This window comes from Anabrus simplex, chromosome 1 (assembly GCF_040414725.1).
Source record: "Anabrus simplex isolate iqAnaSimp1 chromosome 1, ASM4041472v1, whole genome shotgun sequence".
In the NCBI taxonomy this organism is placed as follows: Eukaryota; Metazoa; Arthropoda; class Insecta; order Orthoptera; family Tettigoniidae; genus Anabrus; species Anabrus simplex.
In genome coordinates this window covers 1,220,951,269-1,220,959,171 of record NC_090265.1, presented here as the reverse complement: position 1 = coordinate 1,220,959,171, position 7,903 = coordinate 1,220,951,269, and positions in this window count along the sequence as shown.

The following is a 7,903-nucleotide window of genomic DNA, read 5'->3' as shown; positions in this document are numbered from 1 at the left end:
TCAATAAAATATCAATCGCCTCTTCCGAATTATTATTATTATTATTATTATTATTATTATTATTATTATTATTATTATTATTATTATTATTATTATTATTATTATTATTATTATTATTCCAGTCGCCAGTTCTAAGATCGGTTTGCTGCAGTTGTCGCTCATCTCCTCCACGTTTGTCTGTCCTCGGCCAACTCTTCAACTCCAGGTATGAGGAACAGGAACGGCCCAGGTCTTCGATGATCTGCTCGATGAACTCCAGTTTAGCCTGCCCCTCACACTGGAGCCTTCGACGGCGCCCTCCAGTAGGATACCTAAAGGAGTGACTCCATCAGGTATCGCTCCGTGAGCGCATAGTCTTCGCCAGAGGCCGCATGTCCTTCCTGATGCCCCGTGCTTTTCTGAAATAGAAATGTCAACCCAAGATCGATTAGGATACCACACTCAGTCTTTCGGGTGGGAAGCCAGCAGCTAAGAAGGGAAGAGTTCTAGGCGTTACACTCTTATTCCCTTCAAAGATGGCATGCGTGTAGCTAAGCCAGTGAACATTCCAAAACTGAAAACCGTACGAGCCCAGATTCATATTTAATGCTGCTTTATAACGTTGAAAGTGTTGAAAATACGTTCAGAAGCTCGTGGCTGAGGTAAGCCACGGTCGTAAATTTGACTGTCGACCGATCTTTACCTGCTGATAATTTAGGAGCAGAATAGAAGACAATCTGTAAACCAAGGCATCCACTGATACAGTAGGTTGACGGTGAAAATATGGTTATACTCTCCGTCCCAAATTATGGTATTCGTAGATTCATATTCAAAGTATAGGATTATTACAGTATGACATTATGTGCAGTATGGTAAGAGACTTCCACTTTGCGGACGTGACCACTAGCAATCTACTGAATATAAGGGTACGTCCAAGATGCACGCTGGTTTTCTGAGTCAGACAGTCGGCGCCGAGTCGGCATGAGTATATCCTTTGTTGCTAAGCGGGACTGGCCATAATGCACCTGCGCGCAGGAAGCCTGCTCACTGGTAGTCTGACTCAGATGTTTACCGGAATGATTAGTTCATTCTGGTTTCAGACAACCTGCCGCGCAGGCTGTTGATTTTAATGTTGAGTGTGTTTGACATTTTGTTAACGATGGATATCGAGGATTTGATTTCAAAAGTTCAACCTAATTCTCCGATATGGGATAAGCGAATTAAAGATCATTCCAATAAGAACATCGTCGATGGCTGTTGGATAAAGAATTCTATAGAAATAATAATAATAATAATAATGCTATTTGTTTTACGTCCCACTAACTACTTTTACGGTCTTCGGAGACGCCGAGGTGCCGGAATTTAGTCCCGCGGGAGTTCTTTTACGTGCCAGTAAATCTACCGACACGGGGCTGTCGTATTTGAGCACCTTCAAATACCACCGGACTGAGCCAGGATCGAACCTGCCAAGTTGGGGTTAGAAGGCCAGCGCCTTAACCGTCTGAGCCACTCAGCCCGGCTTCTATAGAAATGAAGACTGAAAAGAATCTGTTTTCGTCGACAAGTAACTATGGAAAAAGGTGACTGTACTCCCCGTAAACAGATCCTAATTCATTAATTGGATGTATATCACTTCTCATTCGTTTTAACTTGGTTGTAACATTTTCACTTAGCAACAATAGAGCTGAGCCTGTTCTCTTGTTAGTTCCATGCTACACTGATCTGTTGTATCTCATATCTTTTCTTTTATGGCAGCTCTGTCTGCGCTGACAACCAGCGTTCATAATGGCCACATCCCACCTGTCGCTCAGAGTCAGAAAGTCAGCGCCGAGTGTCTGACTCAGACAACCAGCGCGCATCTTGGACGTACCCTTAAGACAAGCATCGTATTTACCTAGCTACTTCTGAGCTTTACTTCAAGGTAAAGAAAATCGTTAGTGGAACCAGAAAAATGGTCTCCCACAGGGTAGTGTCCATGCACCATTTCTCTTCACTATCTAATGATCAACCACCTATAGGACTGAATACCAGGCATTGCCTATTTACTGACGATCTTGGTGTTGGAACTCAGTCCAGATCATTTTGGGAAGTAGAATGCAAGCTGCATATCTACCTCAATGAATTGACCCTGTATTACAGAGACGACTACCTTAATCCGAATCCTAAGAAAACACAGGTTACACTTTTCCATCTACGTTCATCTTGATCAGTCTCCTACTTTTAGAGCATATTGTCAGTATGAAGGCCACAGCCAGGAATAATTTACTGTGCATGTTAACAGGGTCTAGCTGGGGAACACATCCAGAAACTGGACGAACTACAACCTTGGTACTTTCTTTCTCTACAGCTGATTATGCTTGTCCTCTGTGGGCCAACTCTGTTCATTCTAAGAAAGTGGATAGTGATTCGAACGGCATGTGCCGTTCAGTGTCTGCCTACCTCAAACCAACAAACATCGAAAAGCTATATCACACTTGTGGCATAGCTCCACCTTCATTTCGACAGCAAGTAGCAACTGGAACTGATAAACTCAAACAAGAGGTGGACAACTGACATCCTCTCTATGGTCATGAAGTAGTACAAGAATGGTTCAGATCACAGAGGGGATACATTAACAACAGGCCAGCACCAGCCACACCAAGCGTTCTTAGGAATCAATACTGGCAGCAACAGTATGACTGGAATCAGTCAAGAGAAGGAACTCCAGCACATACTTCGCAATCTTGGCCTGTCTGGAAGACCCCTAACAGGATAAGAATTGGAATGCCTAGAACACAGGCTACACTCGAAAGATGGGGTTATACACAGATCTTGTTCATATATTTCACTGTCCAAACGTCCCTGTGGAAACCCAACTTGAGTACTTCATTACAGTCAGTGATAAAGCTCTTGTGGCTGCTTCATAATGGAGCGCTTCCAACATTTGAGGATACATGGTGAGAATATTTAATACTAACAGGGTGTGGGGTAATAAGCTTACTTTTGACAACATACCATATAAGTTCTGGGAAAAGGAGATTGGCGTTTGGTTTCCCCATTAATTTTGAGGTTAAGATATTTTACTGTCATTGAAATAATACTACGAATTCATTTGATAGAAGAAAATATATTCTTTAAATAATTTCAATAAAATAGCGAGAACTGCTGCGATTAAAACAGATGAGAATATGAAATTATGACAATGCAACTCTAAGAAACTAGGCATGAATTTGAATTCTTCTTGACCGGACATTTAACAAATTGATACGGAATATATCCCTCACTGTTTCACTTTACTGTACCTTCAACACTTTGAGTGTAATTACCACGTATTCCTTAGATCTGGTGTTTACTGTAGATGTGTCACGCCTAATTTGGTGATGTATCCATGTGACTGCTTCTTCTCCATATCATATGACCTCTTTGTAAGTCTGTATGGTATAACGTCTTTGCAAGTGTGTCCTTATATGACTCCATCAGTTCACCATCCACTTCTTCTCTCTTCATCTTCCGTTTAACTAATGACTCCCGTTGACTGACTGAGGCCACTCCATCTTCGTTCACTTAATGGCCAACTGTGCCTCTCCTTCCGGTAGAATAATGACTGACGCTACAATATGCAGCCACCTTTTATAGACGTTAGGTTGACGCACCTACGTAACCTCCAGAAATAACCATCATCGACTCCCACCTCGCGACAGATATTACATACAATGGTGAAATAGCCTGGGGCTCCATAGGAAACTCAAAGACCGTGAGCGCATCGCTAAATGCTCACGATGACGTAGCCGTGACGTAGCAATGACTCTGCATTTACTCCAGCAGTATTGCACAATGTAGCAATGTCACATCCACATCTGATATACAGCAACTCTTTACTGTACATGTCTTTAGTATTACTCTACACATACGTATATATGCATACATTTAACTACAATCATGCAAGCGACAAGCATTGCAGAATCGAATTGAATAATAATTATATTACAATAATAGTAATCTCACAGATATAATAATAATAATAATAATAATAATAATAATAATAATAATAATAATAATAATAATAATAATAATAATAATAATAATAATAATAATAATATAGATATCATCCTGTAACGGGATTTGAACCGTTACAATGGATATGAACATCATCATCATCATCATCAATATTCGAGCACGAGACAACTGAAAAGTTTCAAGTAACATCACTGAATATATTTCGAATTTAGCACCGAACTTATCTACAGTATGATAAATGTATGTAATGTGCTGATGTAAATACTACGAACAGAAGAAATTGTGGTAGCAAACACAGAAACTATTCTGAAGAACTGAGCAAAATAAAGGACATTCCTTTACACGAACGTGGGGCAGTTCAATATATTTTATGTACTATGGAAATGCCTTAAACAACTCTGTTTTTATTTGTCAAAGAGGGCGAAACAATTAAAAGAGTTTCATGAGCACTGAAGACTCATCTCACAGAAGATGACAAAAGCGAAAGTCTATCGATTTGTTTGTCTATAACGGAAGCTGATGGTAAATTCAAGGCCATGTACGATTATGTACATTTTGATGAAAAGTGGCTCTATTTCACTAAGGTCCAGCGGAAGTATTACCTCATGGTGAATGAGGAACCTCCGCACAGGGATGATGCAATGTTATCGTTATGAGTAAATATCGATACTTTTCTATCGATATTTCGTTTCGATATTTTTGTGCTCTCGATACTATTTAATGACAAATACTCTGACATAGAAAAGATCGTTAGGAAAAAATTAAGGATTGGTGTATTAATCTAACAATGGGTACACAATTATAGTTAATAATAATGAATCATTATATATTTCCCTAAAAGAAAGAAATGAAGCATTTTAATATAGAAAAAATCATTATATTTGATTCTCCTAATTACCTATCATATTTCCTTGGAATTGACGGGACCCCAAATTTAACGCCGTACCTTTTTTTTATATACCTTCGTATTGCTAGGGTTAAACCTAAGATAAACACTAAACATTTCGTAATGAAAATTAACAAAGAACAGCGAACTTCATCTGCGAACGAGACCAGAGGATGGGTAGCGGTGATCTGAGGCGAGGTGAATGTAAGAGGGGAGCTTCAACTGAAAGAGGTTTCAAGAGCGCGGCGCAAAAGACTGATGGGCGGGAGCTTCGTGTTTAAAGCCCACCACCTCCCGAATGCAGAGCTTCCTTTCAAGTTGTAACTGCTCGGTGTACTTCACTATAATTTCAAATCCTTGTTTTCTGGAAAAATATAATTTGATATCGAGAAATATCGATATTTTGTTATGCTAATGTGAATGAAATACAGTCGAACCTCGATATCTCGAACCTGCATTGCTCGAATAGTCCAGCTCCATGGCTAAATGGTTAGCGTGCTGGCCTTTGGTCACGGGGGTCCCGGTTTCGATTCCCGGCAGGTTCGGAAATTTTAACCATAATTGGTTAATTCCGCTGGCACGGGGGCTGGGTGTATGTGTCCTCTTCATCATCATTTCATCATCATCATCATCATCACCACGACGCGCAGGTCGCCTACGGGAGTCAACTCAAAAGACCTGCATCTGGTGAGCAGAACTTGTCTTCGGACACTCCTGGCACTAAAAGACATACGCCATTGCATTCTTTTTCATTGCTCGAATTTCCAGCATCTCGAAATAATTTCAATTTCCTATTGCACGAAATGTAATTACACGAATTTCTCCATTCTTGAAGCAAACGTTTCCTTCATAGACGCTGAAAATATTATGTAACTCGAATTTTGTATAACATCAACTTTTCAATACGGCATTTAATGTGTGTGTGTGTTATTGCTCCATAAAGTACGAATACTAGAGTACGGTATATCTCTGTCCACCCCTGGTGCATTGACTATAGGCACTTGAGCTGTATGAACTCTCTCCTGGATCGTCACTAGACAAGGCGTTAAGTGCACTGACTGTTCTTCAATCCTACATTCAGAGTCAATCGAATGTAATGTTTTTACAGCAATGAATGTTGATGAAAACTAAGTGAAAGAAAAGAAGCTTGAGAGTGAAAAACATGTTCCTCTACTGTGTGTATTCTGTTTTCAATGACTTGAATAAGTGTTGTATTTAAAATGACAATATACACTACTTCGAGTTTCCTTTTATATGTTAAATAACACTTATGACAGTACCAAGCCGTAGTCACACGTGATTTGATTACATGCAGTCCTCAAAGGCGGGAATTCTATATATCTCGAAATTTCGATAGCTCGAAATAAAATTCAGCCCCAGTGGTCATTCGAGATATCGAGGTTCGAGTGTATCGATATTCTAATATATCGAAACGTCCCTACGACTCCGCAGCATCAATACAAAGTTAAGAGATGCATTCCTAGGATCATGTTTACGACAGCAGTGGCAAGATCTAGGTAGGACTTACAGTACACAAAAAGCAGTGGTTTACTGGTCGAATATGCATTTGGCCGTTTATTGATATAAAGGAGGCACACAAAACAGCAAGAACCGCCCCGGTGACACTCAGTGACACAAAGTGATTTTCGGGGAATGTTTACATAAAATGTCATCCCAGTCATCAAACAACAGTTTTCAGCAAGTTGGAAGAAGAATAAGTCGGTCATAATTCAGTAGGACAATACAGAATCCCATTGTTCTGATCAAGATCTTACAATTATCTCGTCACCCCAGAAAAATGGGTGGAATATTGTCCCGAAGAGGCAGCCGCCCACAACAGCCCTGTCTTGGACGATATATTTTTTTAATGTCTGCAACATCAGAAAAGTCCAACAACGACACAAGAATTGATTGACTGCGTTGTCGAAGCATTCAACGCACTTAACTCTCTTCTCGTCATCGGGGGCTTTTAATTCAGTAATGTTACTTTAGATGCAAGTAGACCTAAGTCTTTTTTCACTGCTTTTTGAGCTGTGCCTATCGATATATTGGTCTCCTGAGACAATTTTTAATTGATTTAGAAGGATTCTGCAACAATTTATCCGAAATTTCAGAGGTTTTATCTTCTGTTAAGACACGACGTCTCTCGGGTCGTGGTGCATCAAATACAGCTCCAGTTTCTCGAAATTTTGTTTGCAAATCGCTCACCGTATCTCGATGTCACAAAGGGGTATTTTGGAAATTTATTCTGAAACTTTCTTTAACAGTTTCACTGTATTTGTCCCATTCTGGAAACACCTATTCGACTAAGAAGCTACGTTCTTCAATAATGAACGTGTCCGTACGAAACAAAAACAGTACTGATTTCAAATCCGAGCATGTGGCGTGGGCGGACTGCTTCAGCGGAACAGATAAAGTTGTCAAGCAGGCCGCAGAGACCTTTCAGCCACGCAGTGCTCTGCGGAGGGAATAGTTGAAGACACTGTGCAGTATTAAGATGTTCCTTCGTATTTCATATTTGCATCACTTCTCTCTAGACTGCAATGTTTTAAAACTGCAATAAACATGGTACATAGATAAATACTAATAATCTGTATTACAGGAGATGACAAAGGAGATCCTCAGGAGAGAAGATGCTAATGTGTTCACTGTGGGCTACACCAGCAGCTACTCTTACTGGCAGTCTGCCCAGAACATCCGGGTAGTGGCTCTTGAGATCATATACATGTTACGACGTCTGCAAGGGGTGTGCAGTCTCCAGCTGGACCAGCTGCATCTCATTGGCCACAGTCTAGGAGCACATACAGCGGGCTACGTAGGCCAAGCTCTGCCTGGCATCGGTCGGATCACAGGTAGGAGACAATTTGAGTTACAGGAATGTCACTGTAAGGACGAAAGCATGAACATAGTCGTCTTTGGAAAAGGGCCTTGACGTTCAGCTTTTCCTGCCTAAAGAACAGTAACTCAAACGTGCGAATGTCCTTGGTGCCTATAATATTTTCAATCCAGGGAATCTTTATGGGTCACAAATGGTATTTTGAT